The sequence below is a fragment of the Rhinolophus hipposideros genome, assembly GCF_964194185.1.
Source record: "Rhinolophus hipposideros genome assembly, chromosome: 10".
NCBI lineage: Eukaryota > Metazoa > Chordata > Mammalia > Chiroptera > Rhinolophidae > Rhinolophus > Rhinolophus hipposideros.
In genome coordinates, this window is record NC_138056.1 from 53,771,483 (window position 1) to 53,798,200 (window position 26,718).

At 35.2% G+C, this 26,718-nt stretch overlaps 1 long non-coding RNA gene across 1 annotated transcript in view; it reads right to left on the reverse strand.

Moving 5' to 3' along the window:
- LOC308503760 overlaps window positions 1–26,718 on the reverse strand; it is a 965,753-nt gene that overhangs the window by 858,565 nt on the left and 80,470 nt on the right. The window contains exon 2 of the long non-coding RNA XR_013994239.1: window positions 2,911–2,954. This is a non-coding gene — a long non-coding RNA (uncharacterized lncRNA). The remainder of the gene's footprint in view (window positions 1–2,910; window positions 2,955–26,718) is intronic.

A 26,718-nucleotide genomic window follows, 5' to 3' on the forward strand; every position in this document is an offset into this window, starting at 1 on the left:
TTATATCTGTCTCTCCTACTAGAAGGCAAACCCTGTAAGCATAGAAGTGTCTGATTTCCAACAGCGACAATGAAAATAAAAATTGCTAATAACTACACAACGCTTATTGTGTAAAAGGCACATCACTAAGCTCATTAAAATAATTCACTCATTCAGTACTTTGAGATAATGAAAATGTGACATAGAGAGGCACAAGGTCATTTTCTTTGTATGAGACAAAATAGTCAACCCCAAATTCCAGATCCAGAGTCCTTGATCTTAAACATATTACTGTTCCTTTACCAAAATCAAGCATGACGTTTTGTGTAAGTTATAATTAAATAATAATGACAACAACATTTTCCGTTTACCCACAGTCTTAACCTCAAACATATAACTGACTAATTTAATAAATCAACAACTATTTATTAATGTATGTTATAGTTTGAGTACTTTGTTTGCTCAGGATTCAGTAGTAAACCAGAGTCTCTATACTCTATCCTCCTAAATCTCTCAGCCTTGGAACATTATACGGCTACAAAATGTTAGTTACAAATAAAACTTTACTGATTTACAGTAGGTATCAACATCCAAATTGTGTCTTCAGTCATAATTTTAATGACAAATATAAATCTTAAACAGTGTTGATTATTTTATTGAATTCATATATCCTTCTGGACTTTTTATTGGTATGTGACATTATCCAGAAAACGTATTTCAGTAAGAGTTATATGGTTGGGAAATTTTAACAAATTGCGTTAGACAAATGATTTTCTTGTTCATCAGGGTTTATATATCAGAAATAATATTCAAACCAGTTAGAAATTATTACATTACAAGAGGAAATAATCTTAGACCCAGGAGCAAGCCTTTGATACAACAATTCTTGACATCTGATTCATCCTGTTATAACTGTTTGGGAAATAGTTGCTTACCTATAAAAGTTAAAAGTACTCTTTCATCCATATTTGAATCATAAATATCAGTTTTTCATGTTTCCAGTTCAGTACCAGAAATGAACCATTACTTTTCTCCAGATTTAACGTATAGATGTATATATTCCTTATGAATTCCTTAATGTAGTAGTAAATGAAATACAGAAATACTGGTACTAAAAATGGTCGTCCTTATGAGAGGTGAATGGTGAAGGAATTAAAACCCAAAGCTGCTTCTTTGGACCCATTAAATGGCTGTACAATTTCACCAACATGGCCGTTTAACAACTAGTCCTTCCCATACTAAATTTCAAGAGGCCCTTTATAGCATTTTTATGCAGTCTCCCATACTAGTGTTCTCTGTAATATGACTGCCAATCAGAGAGTGCCTAGTTAAGTTAACAAACATGGGTAAAACATTTTCAAGAAAGATTTCTCATCATATCTCATATGCTTCATTTTAAAATAACACAACAATGTATTAAACAACAAAACATGTCATCAGATGCCCTGACTTTCTATTTTATAGATAGCATATTCACATAAAATTAGTTCTGTCAGTCTTTCACTTTAAAACTGCTGTTATCTTCTATTCATTGATTTAATTTCTTTCTTTTCCCCTTTAATTCATTCTATTTTTTTCTAGGTTTTAATGGGCTATTAAAAAAAACACAACTCAGAACTATTTTATTTCAGCATGTTCTCAACTGATACTTAGAATATAGATTATAATTGCTCAAAATTAACCATATTTGCCTGTGATATCAGATAGCATTGTCTCACTTGCAAAATGAATATTTAAAAGAGAAATGCTATAGGAACAAACCGAGTTTATTATCATATAGCAGCAAAGAGTAAGTTCTATGGAATGAGTATCTATATCGACTCCTATAATAAGATTTTCTCTTTTAGTCCCAAAAAGGATTAAAAATATATTGCTAAGATATCTAAAAGAAAACCATCACATGTGGACATCAATATAAATTCCAATTTCTAAGTCATAATTAAAATTTATATGTATTGTACTTCCAATGAGTCTCCCATGATATCTGGCATTATTCAATGAAGTAACTGAGATGCGAACACCAACAGTTCCTCTTGAGTAACCCATCTAATTTATTACACACTTAAGTTAAGAACAAAATTCCTCCTGTTGTATTGTTTCTCAGCTAAGTTACATAGATATATAAGGAGCATAGATCCACAGAACATCTGAATTATTAGGAAAGAAACTAGACTTCCATTGGTTAATGATAAAATTTGTGACTTTGTAATTATGGTTATTTCACCTTGAATGCTACATGAATAACAACAAAAATATTGTATCTGCCAATAAAATTATTAAGCCAACTTTCAAAATCACTTAGTTCAAAATTAACTCCCAGATTAAATTAAACTCGATTATTAAATGTGGATGCTATAATATTGGGAAACCTAATATTTTGACAAAAGTTAATTACTTTGATGAATAAAAGAAACTAAATATTCCATCCTATTCAAATCCTAGAACAAGAATGACTCATTCATTTCCATATTTCTAAGGCATATATGAGAATGAATTTCACAGATGGTCCATATTTTTTCATCGAGTGCTAAGAATTTAAAATATATAAAATCTAAGCAAATTAAATTGTTCATAGACATTAACAATCCATAGTTTCTCTCACATTACTTTCTCTACTTTTCTTTCCTTTATTCATATGGACCCTTGTTTTCCTTTAAAATATAATTCAGACAACACAAACATCACATGTTCTCCCAAGTCATTTAATTCACTTATCTTTTGCCATTTTGCAAATTGAGCTATTTCACCTTTCATGTCATAAAGTGAGAGAATAAAATATAAAATATTTCTCTAGCTACTTTATCTGCAGGAAGAGAATAGAATATTCCAACCCCCATAAGTCACAGTTTTAGTTTCTAGATTTGAGAACCACCATACCAGAATATCTGCTTTTTAAAACTGGATCATATTAAGAAATGTGGTGTCACTTACCAGTCAGTTTACATTTTGGCACCCATCTCCAAACAAAATCGACACTGAAATAAAAAAAAATAATAATAATAATAATTAAATTATACAAGAAAAACTATAAAAATTGAGTTTTTATAGTAAACATAGAAATCATACTGTTGAAACTATATTAACACAGCTACAATTTAAATGTATGGGGTTTAGCCAAAATGCACTTCAATGACAATAATGAGTATAGATTCTCCAAAGACAGGTAAATCTGTACAAACTGATCTTAAAACTTTATTGCAAGGAAGTAAATTCAGTAAATTCTTTAAAGGTATCAAATAGGGTTAAAATGCATCAAGGATAAAAATAGTTCCAGTTGGAGTCTACACCTACTTAGTTGTCTAAACAGATGTGATAAAAAAAACAAAAACAAACAAAAAAAACCACAAAAAAACAGATGCCATATTGTAGCCTCTTTTATAACATGGGGATTGACAAACTTCTTTAAAGAGACAGAAAATATTTTAGGCTTTATAGACATGCAATCTCTCAACTACTGAACTCTATGTACACAAAGAGGTATGGCTGTGCTCCAATTAAATTTTATTGACATAATCAGCCTGCTGGCAAGGATTTGTCCCCCAGAACAGTTTGATAACTCATGATTAACACACAGAGTTCCAACTCAGAAATATCAATCCTAACATGCGGCAGACAATGAAATACAGAAAATCACAGGGACTGAATAATTAGTGCCCTTAGCTTCAGAATGAGCTATGTGATTTGAAACCACCCTTTAAAAATCTGTGGCATTCTTAGCCCCAGAAATATGATACATGAGACTCAGAGAGAGTATTTGTAATACTTACTAAAAAATATTAAATAGTAAAAATATATCACACATTTAAAGTTGATACCTAAAAAGGTGATAGTACATAGGAAATCTCATATTTTTAAAAGAATGAAGATGACTATTTGTTGATGTTTATTTATCTTTTAAAAAATTATGCTAAATGACAGCAAGATACCTGGGACCTTACTTTTACTCATAGATCAGTGAGTTCAAACCCTAAATAAGGAAGAACAATAGATTGTAATCAGCTAGAAAGATTCATCAGCCAGCTTTATAATCCTTGGAAAATTGCTTGAAAAGAGGAGTTTAGAAAGTATTGTTCCAGAGAAGGGACTGATGTTGGTGTGGAAGGCAGCAGTGAGAGGCTCTCTCGAACAGTCTCATTATTTGATCATCAGTTAAAAAATATATAATGTTGCTAGAAACAAGGGGACAGACTCAATTGCCAACACACTCAGCTATTCAGTGAGATACTAATTTTTACTCTTTTTGGCAATATGGGATCAACTAAAAACTTGGAAACAGATTATGCAGAAAAGAAACAATTATATTTGTGACAGAAGGGGTTGGTAAAAAGAATTCTTGCCATTGTTTTATAGTTAAAACTGTTGTTTATTTTTAAATTTTTCAAAGTGTCTCTGTGTCGTAGACCTAAAAAGGAATTTCAAAATTTAGTAAACGCCTACCCAGATCCCTACACCTATATACCCACGCCAAGTGGGCATTTTCCATTTTGAATGACTGGCTTGTCCCAGTAACTTTATCCTAGATTCAAAGAATGCCTCTACTTCTCAGAGCAAATAAGTGTCAAGGAAGCACCTTTAACAAACATAAATAATGAATTTCTTGTTCTCTTCATTCATATGATTCCCAGTTATGGGCTGTGTCCCCTCAAAATCCATATGTTAGAATACCTCAGAATGTATTTGGAGATAAGGCCTCTATAGAAGTAATTAAGGTTAAATGAGGTTATTAGCATAGGCCCTATTCCAATATGACTGCTGTCCTTATTAAAAAAAAAAAAAATCAGAGACAGAAATGAGCACACACAAAGGAAAACCATATGAAGACACTACAGCCATCTACAAGCCAAGGAGAGAGGCCTCAGAAGAAGTCACCCCACCAACAACTTCATCTCAGACCTCTTGTCCAAGAACTGTGAGGAAACAAATTTCTGTTGTTTAAAGCCAACCAATCTGTGGTACTTTGTTATGGCAGCCTTAGCAAACTAATATACTCCTTCTCTCCCATGCCCACTTATAATACCAATCAAGGAATGGCAGCAGCAAAACAGACTTTCTCTGCTCCCTGAAATCTAGCTAAAAGCCTATCCCACCCCCACCCAACCTCCATCAACTACAGTGACTGCTAGCAATTAGAGAAGTGATTCTGTCACATGCTTAGAGTGAAACAAGAATAAATGGCTGCAGGTGGAGAGGGGAAGGAGAATAGCTCATTGTGAATGGCAGTTCTCCATTTTAAGAAAAGCTATAAATGGATCCAGAAAATGTAGTTTGAATCCATGTGGTCAGAAACTATATACTGTCCCTCTTTTAGTACACTCCCAGTTCTTGGCTACACTCCAGAGGCCAGATGTTGGAATCCAAATTAACCATGAAACTGTCAAAAATGAAAGTTATTTCGTAAGACCTTGGCAATCTGCTCATCATTTCAGAGAAAATTAAGGCTGTTAAATATTAATTTTCTCAGTCACAAAAGTAATGATTTGTAGATCTTGCATTCATTACAAAATCACATTGGTGTTTGTTCAAAGATTATACACTGTAAAAACCCTGCCTCAGTGGGTAGTTCATTCATTCATTCAACAAATGTTTATAGATTGCCCGCTATGTTCCAGACATGTTTCTTGCTGCTTAGGATACAGCACTGGACACACAGACCAAACCTGCCTCTTTGAGTTTATATTCTAATACTGGGTGATGGGCAATAAACAATAATCATTGATTATATTATATGTATATAATTAATTATATTAATTAATTATATTACATAATATATGTCATGCGGGGTCTCTGGTCCCACTCTCCGCATAAAAACACAGGATATGGTGAGGCCAATAAGGAACACCCACGGAGCCATAGATAGGGGAGTCATACCACTATAGTCTCGCTGGCGGCTGCGTTGGAGACACAGGAAGCAGGAGCCACATGATCCGCAATCGGCTGTCCGCTTATCTGCCAACCAACCAACAACCAACCCCCTACTGTAGCCATGGCAGTTATATCAGTGGCTAATGGCTAACCGGCTACAGCTGATGACCAACTAGTCACAGCTGATGGCCATCTACTACCCGAGCCAGCACCTTTCCACATGAGACTGAGAGCCTGGAAACTGCTCTCTGGGACTCTATCCCCACAATATAAGATTTAAAGTGTTAGGCAGAAAAGAAGAATGTATAGCAGGGTAAAGTGATTGCAGATTGCAGGATAGAAGTTGACATGGAGAATGGAAGGAGGCAGTTTGTGATTTTAAACTGGGTGTTCAAGACAGGCTCACTGACATTGGGGCAAACAACTGAAAGAGATAAGGAAGGTAAACAGAAGGTTATTTCTGTAAAGACTGATCCAGAGAGGGGATTCTACTACAAAGGCAGGCTTTTTTAGGAATGAAGCCTGCCTGACTTTTTGAGAAATATCAAAACAACTAGTGTGATTGGGGCAGAGTGGATGTAAGAGAAAGTAGTTGGAGATGGAGCCAAATAAGGAAGGGTGTGTGTGGTGGTGTGGGGGGTAGGGAGGGAAGGGCTGGTTAGGAGGGCCTTGCCCTTGCAGGCCATTGAAAAGAAATTGGATTTTACTTCAAGTACAGTGGGGAGCCACTGCACAGTTTTGAGCAAAAATCAATCCTTATTATAAGGGTCATTCTGGCTGCTCTACTAAGCATAGATTCAGTTTCAAGCAAGGTGTAAGCAGGGAGATGAGTTAGAAAGTTATTGCAGTAATCCTGGTGAAAGATGGTGGTGGCTTGGACCACGGTAGTAGTGATGGAAATGGTGAGAAGCAACTGATCACTGATGTATCTTACATATTTTAGAGACCTGAAGATATCCTAACATAGTAGATACAGATGCTGAAAGAAAGAACAGAAAGGTTAGGTTAGCATGTGAATTCTTTCCATTACGTTTCTCTTTTATATAATAGATGTATGTATGGCATGATAGAACATGAGATTTGAAAAAGACGAATCCGGGGTTGACTTCTGGCCCTACTATGCAGTAGGCATTTCCTTTGACAAAGCAGTACTGTGGTTAAGAGCTCAGGTCTGAAGTCTTGTGATCCTTCATGTGAATGCTGGCTCTTTCCCTTTCTGAGTAAATGAGCAATTTATTTTGACCCTCTAACCCTCAGGATGCTCATTACATAATTGGGATTAAAAAAAAGCATAATTACCACAGATAAAGACGTGGGGGAGGGAAAAGAAAGAATGACATCTGTTAAGACCTATTAAGTAGCATCAGCTCAGTGCCAAAGAATAGCAGGTGTGGCAGAGTGAATTAAGGGCTCCAATTCTCCCTTCCTCCCTGTAGCTAAGCCCTTTACTGTGCAATTTTGCAGTTGCTCCTTCTAAAGAGTAGGAGTGTATTCCAAAAACTTGAGCTCTGTAACTTACTTTGGTCCGTAGAATAAGATAGAAATGACAGTGTGATGATTCCAAGCCTAGTCCTCACGAGGCCTTGGGTATGTCTGCTTTTCCATCCGTGCATCTGTCCTGGCCCTGGATTGCCCAGAAGATGAGAGCTGCGTGGGGAAGAGCCCCTTCCTCTGACCTTCCCACCTGTACCTGGAAGTACATCCGCCTGGCTACCTCTCCCTGAAATAAAGCTGCCCAGCTGAGCCTAGAGGATCCTCACCCAGCTGGGAGACGTGTGAGTGAGAATAAACGGTGTGTTCTTTTCAGTCACTGAGTTTGGGGATGCTTTGTGGTACAGCAATTGCTCTATGATACAGTAGGCATTAAATATCCCTAGTGTATTTCCTTAGGATATAAATTAAAACAAAACAAAACAAAAACAAATAACTTTTACCAACCCATTCCCTCAAACAAACAAACCTATGTCAACTGAATCACTTCCCTTTGTTTTATAGCTTTTGATGCTTTAATACTGAAAATAAATTGGGAGGTAAAGACACAGGTGAAATTCTACAAAACAGAACACCAAATTTCACATTAGGCCATCCCAAGAATCACTGAACCTCTCCCTCCTGAAGTTACAGAGTGCCTGAGAGAGCTTGGTAAATGCTGGAAAGCTTTACATGGGATTGCAAGCCAGAGCCAGCGAGTTTGAGCAGTACACTTGACTATATTAGACCTCTCTCTCTTAGTCATTTTAAATATAATGGGGGAATGAGACGTTTTAAGTTAATTCTTTCTAAATGAAATATCCCTTTAGAAAAGATAAAAGATTCTAGTGTGTGTGTGTGTGGAGGGTGTTATATTGCTGTCACTGAGGCTACTACAATATTTTAAATAATTGTTAACTGACATGTTAACATCTATCTTCATTATTTGTGTACATGTCTTTACTAGCTAAAATATACCTGTAACCCCAAAGTCAACATTTGTGACTTTTTTGCAGTCATTTGTAGACATATGAAGAATGGCAAAAATTTTGAGTCACCTAGCGCGCATGTTGGTTCCCAGCTGTGGTGGAAGGAGGTGAAGCTCTGCCTTCTTTCTCAGACCTCATACTGGAAACAAATGTGTCCTTATATGGTCTATTCAGTACCATGTTTTTTGTTTGTTTGTTTGTTTTTTGTTTTTTGTGTTTTTTTTTCTCATTTGTGTGCTTTTTATTGGTGATTTCACTATTTCTGTTGGCCCCCAAGTGTAGTGCTAAAGTGCTGTGAAGTGTTCTAAGCACTAGAAGGCTGTGACATGCTTTATGGAGAAAATATTATTAGGTTGGTTTTTGCAATTTTGCAGTTTTTGCAATTATTTTTAACCTGTTAAACCACAATTACTTTTGCACCAACCTATAATACATGTGTTTGATAAGCTTTGCTCAGGTATGAGGTTTAGTGCTGTTGGCTGTGGTTTCAATATTAACGAATCAACACTATATACTAAATAAGATGTCTTCACATATAACACAAAGTTGTGTACTGATAGGTTGACTACAGTGTGACCAGAAAGTCAAAAGAACTTAATCCTATATCTCCCCTAGGAGCAGTGGTTAGTATTTGCTAGTTTAGAATTTATGGCAACTTTATAGAACTACCACAAATAGTGGGAATTGACTGTGTGTATTTGTGTGTATACACATATCCGTGTATCTCCCTATAACGTACATCTCCCTTACTATTGTTTTACCTATGCCCCCCAATAGTCACAATCACCAAACAATTCTTTACAGAAATAAGCCACTGTTTGTGCTAAGGCAAACCTACGATCTTTCATGAGATGATGATGATGGACAATGTTCCTAATTGTGTTAGTCATTCCGGGCCTTTATCTTTTTAGACTTCTTAGATTGTAACATTTAAATGATTGAGATTGTTACTATGAGATTCAGTAGAGGGAAAAACAAACAAACAAACAAACAAACAAAAAAACACACACCAAAAAAAAACAAGAAGACTGAAGGAATAGCCTGCCCCAAACTCACAAAACAGACTTTTAAAAATAATATTTCTATGTCAAACATCTCACTAAAATGAGGATTATGGAAATAGTTAATGAGAAGTATCAGGAGCAACTGTTTACCCCTAAAATAGCCATTTCTCACCAAATTTCCCTTTCATTTTTGAACTCATAGTATCTTCTGGATATTTCATTATTATACTTAAACTCCACTGACATGATCATTTTATCTTTCTTTTGCCTTTGACCTCTCCTCAACTCCTAGCCCAGTGTCTGCCACGTAAGTTCAGGCACATAGTACATTATAATTATGGACCATTTAGTGATGTCACACTATACTGGGGCTTCACATGAATTTTATATGTGTGTACATGTGTGTGCATAATTTATAATATTTAAAATGTTGTGTTTATCTCAGTACAAACTACCCCAAACCAAATTATTTTGCCTCATACTCCCTAGGAATTTCTTTTTAAAATGTTGAATCTTCACCTCAGTTTAAGCTAAGACCAACTGTTGGAGAAGGTTCTCAAGAGAACATGAGTTCCTATTGAGCTGGATCTGGACAATTGGAGGCTCCTTATCCCCACCTCCATCCTTGGAATGTACATTCTGCCCACTGTTCCCACAACCAGAGGCATTTCAAAGACATAACCTTGAAAAAGTAATGTGTCGGTGAGACTATCTAGACTGTACATGTTATTAAACCCTGTTAAGGCCTCTATATAAACTTTTAAGATTCCAGTGGGAGAGCAGAGATCTACTTGTCTTTTCACCTTCAAGGATAAGCCTCAGTATATAAGTTACTGTGCTTATTAAAATTGCCACCTACAAATATGAAGTGGTTTGTCTCTTTCTTTGGTGTCTCCTTGTCTATCATGTTTGGGAGCCAGTTTGCAAACCAATACCAGTGTAATGGAAAGAGCATGATCTTTGGTTAAATCGGTGTTCACATTCTTGTTCTGCCACTTACTGACTGTGGAACGTCCAAAATGCTACAAAACTTTTCTAATCTTCAGTTTCTTTATATGTAAAATAGGTGGTAGAATAAAACCACTCATTGGATAGCTCTAAGGATTGCACTAGATATTACATGTGAAAATGCCTGGCACATCGTATCCACTTCATACATGTTAGTTATTTTTTCCCTCTAAAATCTCACTTATGTGCACATCTTCAAATATTTAAATGATAAGTGTGCTTCTCATAGAGATTATTGTTTTACTTTTCAGAAATCTAGGACTCTGGATGCAGCTGGAGGGCTATATATTAACAAAAAAATGTCTCTGCTATAGGCAATAATTTTAATGTTAATTAACTCCATCTGGAAGGAAAAGCAGGTGTTGAAATTGATCACTTAAGTACAGAAAGCAAAGGCTGTTTACTAAATTCTCCCTAAATTAATTTGGCTGAGCTTGTGGTTAAATTGCTTTCAAGTCATTTTTCTATAAATGCCTTATACCAAATGCTGGAATTGGAAAAAGAAGTAGACCAAGCAGATTTTAATGAAATGTAACAAATGGGACTGAAAGGTCACATAAAAATAAAAATTACATTTTAAAAATAATAAAAAAAATGCAACAGTTAGTCTTGCTTCAAGAGCAGGTGGGATTTGAGCAAACACCTAAGGCATTTCTCACGTGTTGTTCACAAATCACCTGAATCAAATTAAAGTGGGAGTGCTAGAAAAGGTAGTCCTGGGCTCTCTGCCAAACTTAGAGTCAGAGGTGCCAGCAAGGCCTAGGAATCTGCAACCACTTTGGTGATTTTTATTCTTACTCAAATGTAAGAGACATTGACCTCAGGATGGAGACACACCAAATCACATGCTAGTAACACAGGGGTCCTAGAAAGATGATACATTAGGATAATGGTTGTCTCAGCAGGGCAAAGATAACAGAGTAGCTTAGAAAATATCATTAACAATCTGGATGCCAAAAATCAAATCTGTATTTACCATTTAGGAAAATCCTGATATAATGATAGTGTTCATTTAAACTCTTTGCCTTCTATCATTACCTAACTTTTCAATCAAATCATATTCCTTCAACTTCTTTCCAAGGCCTTCCACGATGGGATTTGATTTGTCCATTTCACTCCACAATGTGGTCTCCAAACCAGCAGCATCAGCATGCCCCAGACTTACAGATCAGAAAGTCTAGGGTTGGAGCCCAGCAATCTGTGTTTTAACAAGGCCTCCAGGTGATTCTGAGTCACACTCAAGTTTGAAAACTATGCCTCCTTCAGGCAGGCTTTAGTCAACTGCTATGAACAAGGCATTAGGAATAAGATTGCAATGTGGAAAACATAACTGGGTCTTCTATTTCCCTGTTAGATAGCAAAGAGATTGCTAGAACCTTCTAATTTCCAACCGTCGAGGAACCAACACTTACTGAGTATTTACTCCATGTCAGTTACTCTTCTGAGTGCTTTACATTTATTAATTAAACCTTGTTACAACCTAAGGTTATATGTTTGATTATCATCATCATTTTATTTGATATTGAAGCACAGCGAGGCTAAGCAACAATGCCAAAGCCACATAGCAGGTAAGGGATGGAACCAGAAATTGAACTCAGACTGTGTCTTTAGAGCTCAAGTTCTTCACCATTCTACAAATCGCTTTCATGAAATGTTAGCGATTCTCAAAACCCACCTGAAGAATTCTTAGCCTTCATCAAGACAAACACAATGTCCAAACTCGGCAAAAGAGTAGGGCTGAATAGCCCCGAGTATTTCCATGATCAAAAGTAAAGATCTTTTGACATTAGCATAACTTTGTCACCAACATCCTGCCTTTTTTTAATCACCTCAAAGTCTGCTTATCCTTAATTTCTATTAAAATTACTAGAAACGCCTTTTAATTGTGTAAACTTGAAGCAAAGTATATCAGAGCCTGTTTCCTCCTGTATAGACTGAAAATAATATTATGTAACCATAGAGAAATAGTATGAAACGCAAGTATATATGTGACAGTGCCTTTTAAACTTTAAAACACTAAACACATGTTTGTAATGCGGTGTCATAGTGTTTGTCATATCCAGGATTTATTGATTGGTGAGTGTATCTTTTATCTGACCTCTTATATCACAATTAGCACTGTCTTTACAGTCTGGTCGCATAAAGTACTTTTGTTTTAGCAACTCACTCATCCTCCACCCTACTGTAAAACAATATTATTTCACACTTTCCTTCCCATACCATTAACTGTAGTTGCTTTTGGAAAGCCATATTCTTTAGTGTCTTTCCTAGAAATTCCATTTACTTAGGGCTGACCTGAAATCCAGGACACTATATGTCCTTACCAGAAAACTAAAGACAAAATGACAGGAAATCCTCACATATCAATAATCACCCTAAATGTAAATGGACTGAACTCACCAATAAAGAGACACAGAGTAGCAGATTGGATCAAAAAACTAAACCCAACCATATGCTGCCTACAAGAGACACATCTTAGCTACAAGGACAAGCATAGACTCAAAGTGAAAGGGTGGAAATTGACACTCCAAGCAAATGGTACCCAGAGAAAATCAGGTGTAGCCATACTTCAGGGTGAAAAAGATAACAAGAGACAAAGATGGACATTTCATAATGGTAAAGGGGACTATACAACAAGAAGACATAACAGTCATCAATATTTATGCCCCCAATCAGGGAGCACCGAAATATACCAAGCAACTACTAACAGAACTAAAGGGAGAAATTGACCAAAACACAATTATACTAGGGGACTTAAATACATCATTGACAGCTATGGATAGATCATCCAAATAGAAGATAAATAACGAAATCGCAGCCCTAAATGACACATTAGATGAATTGGACATAATTGACATATATAGAGCACTTCATCCTAAAACATCAGACTATACATTCTTTTCTAGTGTACATGGAACATTCTCAAGGATAGACCATATATTGGGACACACAATCAACCTCAGCAAATTTAAGAAGATTGAAATCATACCAAGCATATTCTCTGATCACAAAGCTTTGAAATTGGATATCAACTGCAAAAAGAAAGCAGGAAAAAACACAAATACATGGAGATTAAACAACATACTTTTAAAGAACGACTGGGTCAAAGAAGAAATTAGAGGAGAGATCAAAAGATACATAGAAACAAATGACAATGAAAATACATCCTACCAAAATTTTTGGGATGCCGCGAAAGCAGTTTTAAGAGGGAAATTTATATCATTACAGGCCTATCTCAAGAAACAAGAAAAATCCCAAATAAATAACCTCATGTTACACCTTAAAAAACTAGAAAAAGAAGAACAAGCGAAACCCAAGGTCAGCAGAAGAAAGGAAATAACAAAAATCAGAGCAGAACTAAATGAAATAGAGAACAAAAAGACAATAGAAAAAATGAATGTGACAAAAAGCTGGTTCTTTGAAAAGATTAACAAAATCGACAAACCCTTGGCTAGACTCACTAAGATAAAAAGAGAGAAGACACTAATTAACAAAATCAGAAATGAAAAAGGGGAAGTTATCACGGACACCACAGAAATACAAAGGATTATCCAAGAATACTATGAAGGACTATATGCCACCGAATTTAATAACTTAGAAGAAATGGACAAGTTCTTAGAAACATATAGCCTTCCAAGGCTGAATCATGAAGAACTGGAAAATCTTAACAGGCCGATCACCAGTAACGAAATTGAATCAGTCATCAAAAACCTTCCCAAAAGCAAAAGTCCTGGACCAGATGGCTTCACCAGTGAATTCTACCAAACCTTCAAAGAGGATCTAATACCAATCCTGCTCAAACTCTTCCAAAAAATTGAAGAAGAGTCAGTACTCCCTAACTCATTTTATGAGGCCAACATTACCCTGATACCAAAACCTGGTAAGGACAACACAAAAAAAGAAAACTACAGACCTATATGTCTGATGAATACAGATGCTAAAATCCTAAACAAAATTCTAGCAAATCGAATACAACAATGCATTAAAAAGATTATTCATCACGACCAAGTGGGGTTCATCCCCGGGGCACAAGGATGGTTTAACATTCGCAAATCCATCAATGTGATACATCACATAAACAAAATAAAGGACAAAAATCATATGATTCTATCAATTGATGCAGAAAAAGCATTTAATAAGATACAACATCCATTTATGATTAAAACACTTACTAAAATTGGTATAGAAGGAAAATACCTCAACATAATAAAGGCCATATACGACAAGCCCTCAGCTAATCTCATAATTAATGGTGAAAAGCTGAAGCCCTTTGCTCTACGTTCAGGAACACGACAAGGTTGTCCCCTATCACCTCTGCTTTTCAACATAGTGTTGGAAGTCCTCGCCAGAGCTATCAGGCAAGAGAAAGAAATAAAAGGCATCCAAATTGGGAATGAAGAAGTTAAATTGTCACTCTTTGCAGATGACATGATGCTATATATAGAAAACCCTAAAGACTCCACCAAAAAGTAATTAGAAAAAATCAATGAATATAGTACAGTTGCTGGCTACAAAATCAACGTACAAAAGTCCATTGCTTTCCTATATACCAACAATGAAATCTCAGAAAAAGAGATAGAAAAAACAATTCCTTTTGCAATTGCAGCAAAAAGAATAAAATACCTAGGAATAAACTTAACCAAGGATGTGAAGGATTTATATGCTGAAAACTATAACACATTTTTGAAAGAAATTGAAGAAGACACAAAGAAATGGAAAGACATTCCATGCTCATGGATTGGAAGAATCAACATAGTTAAAATGGCCATATTACCCAAAGCCATATACAGATTTAATGCAATCCCCATTAAAATCCCAATGGCATTTTTTAAAGAAATAGAACAAAATTCATCAGATTTGTTTGGAACCACAAAAGACCCTGAATAGCCAAAGCAATATTAAAAAAAAAGAACAATACTGGAGGTATCACACTCCCTGATTTTTCCTTGTACTACAGGGCTACAATAATGAAAACAGCTTGGTATTGGCGGAAAAACAGACACATAGACCAATGGAATAGAATTGAGAACCCAGAAATAAAACCACATAAATATGGACAGATAATTTTTGACAAAGAAGCTAAAAACATACAATGGAGGAAAGACAGCCTCTTCAATAAATGGTGCTGGCAGAATTGGATAGCTACGTGCAAAAGAATGAAACTGGACTGCTATCTGTCACCATATACCAAAATTAATTCAAAACGGATCAAAGACTTAATTAAGCATAAGACCTGACACAATAAACTGCATTGAAGAAAACATAGGTACTAAACTTATGGACCTTGGGTTCAAAGAGCATTTTATGAATTTGACTCCAAAAGCAATGGAAGTAAAAACTAAAATAAACAAATGGGATTATATGAAACTGAAAAGCTTCTGCACAGCAAAAGAAACTATTGACAAAATAATGAGGCAACCAACTGAATGGGAGAAGATTTTCGCAAACAGTTCCTCTGATAAGGGGCTAATATCCAAAATATACAAGGAACTCATGAAACTCAACAACAAAAAAACAAACAACCCAATTGAAAAATGGACAGAGGACCTGAAGAGACATTTCTCCAAAGAGGATATACAAATGGCAAATAGACATATGAAAAAATGCTCAACATCGCTAATCATCAGAGAAATGCAAATGAAAACCACAATGAGATATCACCTCACCCCAGTCAGAATGGCTTTCATCAACAAAACAAATAGTAACAAGTGTTGGAGAGGCTGTGGAGAAAAAGGAACTCTCATACACTGTTGGTGGGAATGCAGACTGGTGCAGCCACTATGGAAGGCAGTGTGGAGGTTGCTCAAGAAATTACGAATAGAATTACCATATGACCCAGCAATCGCTCTCCTGGGTATCTACCCCAAAAATATAAAAGCATTTCTCTATAGAGACACGTGTACGCCAATGTTCATTGCAGCTTTGTTTACGGTGGCCAAGACATGGAAACAATCAAAATGTCCTTCGATAGATGAATGGATAAAGAAGTTGTGGTACATATACACAATGGAATACTATTCGGCGTTAAGGAAAGATGATATAGGAGCATTTGTGACAACATGGATGGATCTCGAGAGAATAATGCTAAGTGAAATAAGTCAGACAGAAAAAGCAGAGAACCCTATGATTTCACTGATATGTGGTATATAAACCAAAAAGAACAAGACAAACAAATGAGAAACAAAAACTCATAGACACAGACAATAATTTAGTGGTTACCAGAGGGTAAGGGGGTGGGGGGTGGGTGATGAGGCTAAAGGGGATCAAATATATGGTGATGGAAGGAGAACTGACCCTGGGTGGTGAACACACAATGGGATTTATAGACGATGTAATACAGAATTGTACACCTGAAATCTGTGTAAATTTACTAACAATTGTCACCCCAATAAAATTAATTAAAAAAAAAAAACTTATCTGAAGGAATCACCATGAGAAATACACAAGCCATGACTGTGTAATAACACATAGGATAAATCATGGAATTGAGTGCATGATTCAGGAACATACAATATGACTCATAGGAAAGAAAGTAAAATAAACCAGAATTTTTAAGAACCTTAAATATGCAAGGATTCTGCTAATGCTTTACCTGTGTTATCTCTAGTTTATCATCACCAAACACCATCCAAGGCAAGAATTATTCTTAATTTACAGATGAAATCAGAAATGTGAAGCAACTAGTCTAACATCATACAATCAGTAAATAGCAAAACAAAAATGCAAGCAGTGACTGAGCACAATGTTGCGTATGGAGATGTGTATATTTTCCTCATGTTACGTGACGTTATTCTAATCTAGGATTTCCTTCACTAAAACACCACCTATATAGAAGAGACAGAATACTTGTGTGACATTATACTAGTAATTATTGATGAAGTCATAATATATTCACAGCCATACCCAATAAGCCTGTGATAACTTCATGTATATCATTCTTATACTACAGGGCAATGGACATATAAAACAAATAGACAAGATCACTGAGGCATATTCCATTGAACAGTCTTTTTCTGCCTTTTCCTTCTACACTGCAGAAGAATTGGCAGGTCATTAGCAGCTCATTAGCAACACTGATAAACCATGTGACAAAAACAAATGCTGTGGGAACAGAAGGGACAGCGCTTCCTAATGAATATGAAATAGAAAACAGGATAAAAGCAAATTGCTGAAACTAACTTCTTATAGATCTCTACATGATTCTTATTGTATTTTATGTTTCCTTTTTCAGTCATTCAAATATTTATTAATCACCATCTTCAAGGCAATGTGGTAATTTAGGGATGAAAAATACAATTCTTGCCTTCAAGAAACTAATGATGTAGCAAGATGATTAAGGAATTCATACATTTCCTTTTTGCAAACAATCTTCATGAAGCCATAATATATATATATATATTTTTTAGGTAAAAGTTGGCATTGCATTAATGTATTCAAACAGACATCAGACCATACATTTGCTGGTTATATTGCTATTAAAGTAGGCATGATATCTATGGTTAAGAAACTAGGGGGAAAAGTTGATGTGTATAAATATTGGATGTGATAGATTGACTTGAAATTATTTTAAGTATGCATGAAAAGCTGAACTGCTATTTTTTTCCAATTAAAAGCATTAAGTTATGCTCCACTTTTGTTAAAAGAAAATTCTAACTCCTTAAAATGGTTTGCTAGGTCTTGAGTGATCTTTCCACTGCTCCTATGTACTATCCTAAACTATAGGGTCTCAAAATGCGCCACACTATGTCATACCTGTGTTACTCCCTTTACTTTGAATAGCCTTCACCCATCCTGCTAACTCATTCTATCTTTACAGTTTCTTCTTACACTTGAAGATGCAGGTAACATCGTAAAATATAGAAAACCTGCCTTAAACTTAAGCCAGATTTGCCACATTTCTTGTCTACCTGAACTCTGAACTCATCAAACCATTTGAATGATACGTTGTCTTCTGTTTTTCTCTTTCACCTTTGGGCTTCTTGAGAGCAGAGGTTGCAACTTTTCATCTCTGTATCTTTGCTGGTTGATAGCAAAGGCATAGTATGCAGGGGCATAGTATGAACTTAATAAATATTTGAATGGTGAAGTTAATCAATAAATATGTGCTATTCCAATTCAAATCTACAATGAAAATATATTATATGAATGCTGGGTCAGTGGGTATCAGGGTCACAGGAGACTGCTTTAAGCTGTAGATGTGGTTACAAAAATATACACATATAAATATTGTTTCTCTTAAAAGAACAAATCCAGCTATTTTAATTAAGTAGTTAAGTGTATTATCTTATAAAACAAAGCTTTAAAAATAAATGTAAATTCATCAATCCCTCTTTGCACAATTTGTACCTATCGTAATCATAGTTTAGTAACATGATTATATCAAGGAGACCAAATTAGAATCATATAATACTTAAAATTTTCCTCTTGAACAGATAGTAGCTATTAACATTGTGTGAATTTTCTTTACAATCTGCCTTTGCAAAAGATCTAACACTTAAAAAGAGTATATCATTTTTCCCTGAAATTTTTAAATTGCAAACAAAAGGGGAAAAAAGGTTCAGACCGCTAGAATACGAATGCAACTTAACAACTAAGCCTAACATACTTGTGAAGCAAATAAGAAAGAGATCCATGAAAATGAGTGATGACTCATGAAAAGTCAGCCTGAGCACCACAAATGGTATTCTTACCTCCTACTTCAGTGTTCTCCCCACTAAATTTCCTTTTAATTCACTTTATCCTGGGAGTGATTTTCTTCCCAGAATTGGTAAGTACCTGTGACTATAGGATTCAGGCCAATTGATGTAAAAACAATTGTTTTACATCTAATATAAAATGGCAATTAACTAGCAGCCTTTGACACATCTTTCAACTTCAAATTCAACTTTCAACTATTTTTGTTTTATGATACATAAAAAGACAAAGAAAACATTGACAAAATGAGGAAATAGGTGGTATGAATTTGATAGTTTAGTGTCCAACTTATACTTTGCCTCATGAAAGAGATTAACCCATTGCAGAAAAAAAGAAAGATTTCATTTTACTGTCCATTAGCTTAGAGACTCAGGGTCTATTAAAATCAGAAAACTGTCGGTGTTGTTTTTGAGTGACAGAAAAGAAAGCAGTAGGAAATGACAGATGATTCCACCTTAGTCTTGCAGAACGACACCAGATCAATTTCTGTGGTAGCTGCACATAGCTAATTGCCTTCCAGATGGTAACGTGAGACAGGGTTCCATAAGATTTAAAATGTTTAGATTTAAGATTTAAGAGTAATCCTTAGACCCTATCTGTTGGGAAACTTGAAGTGAATATGTCTCTATCATTGGCTTTAACTGGGAGTAAAAGATGAAAACAAAATCTCTTTGGAATAAATTTTAAAATTTAAAAGGATGTGTATTCTAAAAAAGTCAATATAAACTTTAAGAAAAATAGGCACTTTCAATAGAAGGGAAAATTAGATATATTAACTTTTGGAAACAGAATAAGAAAAACAAAGATGAAAAAGAAGTTGAAAGAAAAGAATAATTTTCTACTTTTAAAAATCCCCTAAAAAATAGCCTACAACAGCAAACTTATTTGAAAGAGAGTATATGAAATATAAAATTATATTATCAGTGTCAGGTAAGCCAACCTAAACCTACAGGAAATTACAGGAAATATAGGCAATAACATCAAGAACTGAGAACTCTCTTGAGAATACAAAAGAAAAACAAAAGTGTGACAAAGATTAAAGAGAAACATAGTAGACACAGAAGATGGAATAAAACATCAAATGTTGAAATCTTAGGATGTCAGGAGAAAATTTAAAAATCCCATGATATAATAAACAGTGACTATGTTGGAACAATTTCTCAGGAAGTAAAAATAGGAACATCTTCAAAATTTTCAGGCAAAAATTAAATAGAAATGTACCATACCAGGTCAGCATGACCAGCAGCTAGACAGGGCTCTCTTGGGAATATCCCCCAGTGGCCTGTTGGGCCCAGTCAATGCGTCAGCGGTGCTACTGGGTGTCTGGTAGCTCCAGTCCCAGGCCTGGCTAGGACTCCAGGGTGCCTGGGGACTCCCCACTTCACAGGGTAGCCTGGGCAGGGCACTTGGGAAGGACTAGCAGCCCTGCAACGTCGATGCTAGCACAAGCGTGGCCGGATTAAGAGCTTGAGAGCGACACGCAAAGAGCAGCATCCAGCTCATCCTTTGCCATGAGCTCAAGGGCCGCAAACTGCTGAGCCACTGAGGGCGACACCGCCAGTGAAGCCCCCATTAAACAACTCCCCTCACCTGAGACCTCCCCTGCAGCTGTTTTTGTGGGGAGGTTGGACGACACAGACATGCCTACTCCTTCAGTTATGGGGTTGGTCCGGAGCAGACGTCTGGGGTTGGGCTAGAAGGGGGAGTGGGAAGTCAGACCTTGCTAGTCGCTTTTTCTGTGCTTGAATTATGAAGTTTTTCTAATTTAGGGCAACAGTCCACGGAATAGCACAATGAACCTCATATACCCAGCCAGCTCTGACCATCAGTTAGCCACAACCTGTCCTGCCCACTCCTGTGTTATTTTGCAGCAAATCTCAGTTATCCAGTTATTTCTTCCATAAATATTTCAGAATGTATCTCTCCCAGATAAGGGCCCTTTATAATATAATCATAAAACTTTTCACACATCAATAAAAGGTCAGTGATTCCTTAATATCATTAAATGTCCAGTAACTGCTAAGGAAGGAAGGAAGGAAGGAGAGAGAGAGAGAGAGAGAGAGAGAGAGAGAGAGAGAGAGAGAGAGAGAGAGAGAGATAAAAGAAACAGAAAGTTTCCATACCAACATGCATTTTGAAAAGAAAAAAAAAATGAAATGGTTGAATTTCAATGATAACGATTTTAAAAGATCCAGGCATTAAACTAGTATCAAAAATATATGTAATTATGCTGCTTCAACCATTCCCTATGACAGTAAATTCTAAAACAAAATGAACAAAATCGAAAGGATTTTGATTCACAGCTAAAATGGGTAAATGGAGTGTCAGCATATCCTTCCTGAGAATCGTGACGTTCTTGTACATTACCCATGATTGGCTGTCAGCTTCAGTAAATATTACATGGATATAATACTTATGTCCAATTTGGTTTTTGTATTCTAATACTGCCAGCAGACCCAATAATGTCCTCTCTAGCATTTTTTTTTTCCCTCCAGCACAAGGCCAAGAACAGCATTATTTCTCAAGCCTCCTTTTATCTGGAATATTACCACAATCTTTCGTTGACTTTTGATACTGACATTCTTGAAGATTTTAGTTCCCTAGCCTTTTTTTTTTAAATAATATAACTTCCCCATCCCCCCATTTCAGGTTTGTCTGAGGTTTCTTCATGATTACTTCCAAGTTTTGCATTTAGATATTTCCGTACTTTGTAGGTTTGGAGGCACATGATTGCCCATTAGCCTCTCACTAGAGATTTTAATTTTTGTATTCTGATAAATATTCTTAATGGATTTTTATTTGTTCATTGGTTGATTATATACAACCAAATATATCTTTCAAAGCAAAATTATGCAACTCAGATGTTCATTTTTGTGTTCATATAAATCTCTACCATTGAATATTGTGGGTTTTGGCTTAGATTAGGGTAGCTCACCATGATTGCATGAACATTATTAGCCTAACTGTAAGTGCAAATTGCAAAAGAGCAAAAGTAATAATGCTTGTGCTAGAAAGAAGGGGAAGACAATTAAAATACAAAGTTCATATTTATTCAAACTGAAAGTGATACAAAATAATAAATGTTGCACCTTACAATGAGTTAAATGCCCCAGAGAAGAATCAATCTCAATAACAAAGAACAAAGCAAACATCAGGGAAAATTAAAAGGAAAAATACAGCAAAAGACAATGAAAAGTGACTCATCCACTGGAAAGCATAGGGCCAGCAAAAATATTGAATGCCTATGTGCCTAAGACTCACAAGAAACCAAGTGCAGAGTATACTGTGGTGTGCTGTCTAAATCCCTCCTTTGGGAACAGTGCTCTCTCATTGCTCCTCCTTCCAGGGGTAATGGTTGCTGATGCCTTAAAGTTATGTCCCTTTCTGGAAATTGCTCAACCAAAGTCATGTAACCTCTCAGTGTGTGTGTGTGTGTGTGTGTGTGTGTGTGTGTGTGAGATAGAAGAGGCAGCCTGAATCTAACGACTAGTTGATAAGATGTTAATGAGTCCAGATCCCCTTGCCTTGATTTCTGTTTCCTCTTAAAGTCTAGACCAGCTCTAGAGCTCCTCCTGGGACTTGCTAAGGCATCTGTTGCCATATCCCCATCCAACCTGTCCTGCTTCCCTTACTTCCTTACCTGTATTGGAGAAACAACTACCCCTCCCACTTCACCTCCCACCCAAACACACACACACACACACACACACACACACACACACACACACACACAAGTTCTACTTCAAGCAAATCTCTAGCTCACAATCTGTTTCCTGAAGACATTCAATCAAAAGCAGAAAGCAAGCATGCTCTGTGTGCTAACTGATGAAACTACTACTGCACAGTACAGATGATGCAGGATGTTCAAATACCTGCTTGAAAATGAAATCCTGTTTGAATATAGCTGGTAATGTGTTATCTATAATATATTTGGAGATCAAAGTAGAGTTTTACCTTCTATGATAGGTTTTGAATAAAGATAAATCTAATTTAAATTTACTTAAGAAATAAAGCCTGATATAAATATAAATTAAAATTATATATACAGAGGGTGCCAAAAAATGTGTATACATTGTAAGAAAGTACAAAACTATTAAAATTACACTGATGGTAACCACTTTGAGCACCTCTTGTAATTGCAGAAGTCAATGTGACTTTTATTCATCTTTTGTTATAAGTACATATTGAGTATTACAATTTTAATACAGTTTTTGCCTTTCTTAAAATGCGTATACATTTTTGGCACCATCTGTGTGTGTGTGTGTTTGTGTGTGTGTGCAATTTTATACTTTATATATGTATGCATATATGTATATGTATGCAAGAAAGATAAATGAATAGGAGTTTTTAAAATTCCAAAGCACTCACTCTCGCTCCTATTTCAGAATAACATGTGTGGAAACTGCTGGTCTAAAATAAACAATTTTCAAATAAATAGACTTAAACAAATCTTTCTAATTAAGCAGTTTTAGGGGTTTTCTCATCTTCAAACAAAATTCAGATAGGTATCCCTATTCACAAAAAGAGAATATGAGGTTTGAAGAGCTTAAAAAACAGGTTCAAAGCCACATGGCCCCAAGTGCTGGGATTTGAAGTAGCACAGTTGACTTCTTGATTATTTGCCACCTTTCATGATGTCACTGCTCCAAAATATGATGTAGAGATTACTTAAATTTCTGGGATGAGGGGGGAATCCACACCTCATCAGTGTTTCCACCCATAAACAATTACTTCCCTTGAGGAATTAAGATAAATATACAGTACAGCATGAGAGTTTCACATCCCGATACCTGTGTTTAAACGTGGCTTTTGCCACTAAAGTAGCTCTGTAACTTGGGCTAAATGACTTGACCTCTCCAAGTCCCAACTTCTTTATCTGAAAATCAGGACAATAATAATAACCTCTAAGAGTTTTTGTGTGGATAAAATGTAGTGGTGATAAAGTGCTTAACTTAGCACAGTAAGCACTCAATAAATGATTGCTGTTATTACTCTGTGCTAGATAAGACATGTAAAAACATATTGAATGACTGTTTGATTCTGTTTTCTATTTGTAATAATGTTACATTATAAATTTCACCAACTGACAAGGTATTTCAAGGTCAAACATTTAACAATAATTAATTCATTCTATTATCCTTTCAGTAAACTATTATCAGAAGAAATAATTAGGTAACCTTTTTTTGGTTACAACAATCCAATAAAATTTACATTAGCCAGTGTTTCAGGAACATTAGTCTAATGTGCTTTCAGAGATCACCTTCTCTGAGCAGTATAATAAGTTTGTGTGAAAAGCATAAAGCATGTAATATATAATAAGATTTGGATTTTAATGAGCCATCTTAGCAAACTGACTAGTATTATAATTCAAAGGTGAGCATTCCTTGATTAATGAATTAAAAAAGCTAGAGTATTCCCTAAATTCTACACTTGATTATACTTTCATTTATTTCCTGTTTTTATAATATGCACCTGATTTGTTGAGCAATATGAAGTAACTCTTAAGTGACCTTGGTTATGAAAATAATAAGGAAGAAAAGCAGCAACTTAAAAAGAAATGGCACAACTAGCAAGTTGCATAGCTTCCAAAGCATACATTTTTCTCTAGAAAATATTAGCAAGTTAGGTTTACATTTGATTATGAATCGACTCAGGTATTTTTCTGAAGTTTCTCCCTACAAGGTGTACACTACAAAATGGATTTTCCTAAAGCTCTGGGTCAGACTTACGTAAACATCCACATTGAAAGATTTCAAGAGCATAAGAACAGTAGATCATTTCAAAGAATAACTGTCTCTTTTATTTCTACAGCTCTTGAGAAGACTTTATGACATTTTACATTTTATTGTTTTTGGGTATCTAACTCTCCTACAGGGGAGTAATTCTCCAAGAGTAGGGATATCTCAGAACTTCATGGTGTTCCTGGTATTTAACAAATGCCTAACAAAATGACTTAAGATTCACAGAATGTATAATTGCACAAGAAAAGAACATATGAGTGAGCAAGTGATAACACGTAAAATTTCTTTTTTAAAATATTTCCTATTAGTATACTAATATTTACTTAACTATATCCAGAAATGTTACCTATCAGGTAAATATACTATTTTAATAAGTCTAAGATAGCATGTGTTGTAAGAAGAACCATTATTCTATGTGATATTAAGAAAGAAAAACAAAATTGCCAATTTAACTGTGATGTGCCTTCATTTCTAAGATGTCAAATTTAAGTGATATAAAATTGGGGGAAAATACATCTTAGAACAAATACTATTTTCTTTTTTTTTGTTTTTGTACTTTTATGTGAAGTGTAAATTTTTGCTGAAGGCAAAAGTAAAAAGAATAAAGTAAAAATTGTTTAAATCTTTTGATGAGAAAAATATGACGTAGAAAAAGGCCACTGAGAAGATTATAGATAAATCTCTACACTTTAAACCTTCTTTTTGGAGCTAGTTCTGGCAAGCAGAAAATCTACTAGAACTTTTGTAAAAGAAATTGAACTCTTATTGTACTTAGACTCAGCAATTGTTAAAACTGTACTTTTTTTCTAAAGTTGTGGTAAGGAGCAACAGCATAAAAATAATTATAATAGCTATTTCAAATCTCAGAAGTTGTACTTAGTGTGTAATAGAAAGGATTTTGTTCTAGAAAGGAAAGTATATATTTTATGTTAATTTATTTAAGTTCATTTACATCTGATGTAACTAATGATTGCTACAACTTTTATGTTATTACTGTTTCGTAAGCTAGCCACACTGCACTGCTTTTTACACACAAGGATAAGTCATTTAAACACAGTCTAAAGATTTTTGATTTCTATTTTAAAGTAAATAAAGATTGATACATTTAAAGTATACAATTCTGTAATGCATCATCTATATATCACAAAAGTATCATTTATTACAAAGTTTTTAATTCCATTGGGAACTACTTACTACACATTGTTAAATAAAAATCACCACAATATAAAATTGTATCAATAATGTAAGCTCAAAATATTTAAAAATTCAAATACTAGGATCAAAAATAAGAAAGGAAAGAAAGGAATGAAGAAGGAAGGAAAGGAAGAAAGAAAGATCTACACATATTAGAAAGAGCTCTTATCTTTTTTGGACCTCTGGTGTCAGGAAACCAATTAATGGTGAATTTTGAAAGAACAGGCTTTGGAAAATTGAATGTGCCCTGTGGCTTCAGAGAGGTCTTAGCTTAACAAAACCAAGTAAACATTATAAACCACCAGCTATTTTAAATATTTTGGAGGTAATTTAGTGTGTTACATTGAGATAAATATATGTCTAAGCTACTGCCTCATTTCTTTCACATTAAGTAGAGCTTCTTTTAAAGGGAAAGAAGCTGTTCTTACCTACTTTCTTCTCGAAGAGTGGAGTAATATTATTTCATCTCCATGCTCTTTTATAATAAGCCTTAGACAGCCAGGGATTGAGTTAATGGTTATGAACCTTCTAGAATCCCCATGTTCCTTATCTGCTATAAAAGGATATCTGTCTACCTCCTAGTGACATGCTAAAAATGAAACACAATTGTGACGTCCACCAGGAACATGCTCCCGCCTCTATGTATCTTCCCAGTTAGCTGTCTAGAACAATGGCTAGCAGTCCTAACTGGATGCAATATGGTTCCTCCTAGAGGTGCCCACTGAATTGCCTAATTGTAAAAGCCATAAGCTTTTAGGAATATATTGTTTTCTTCTT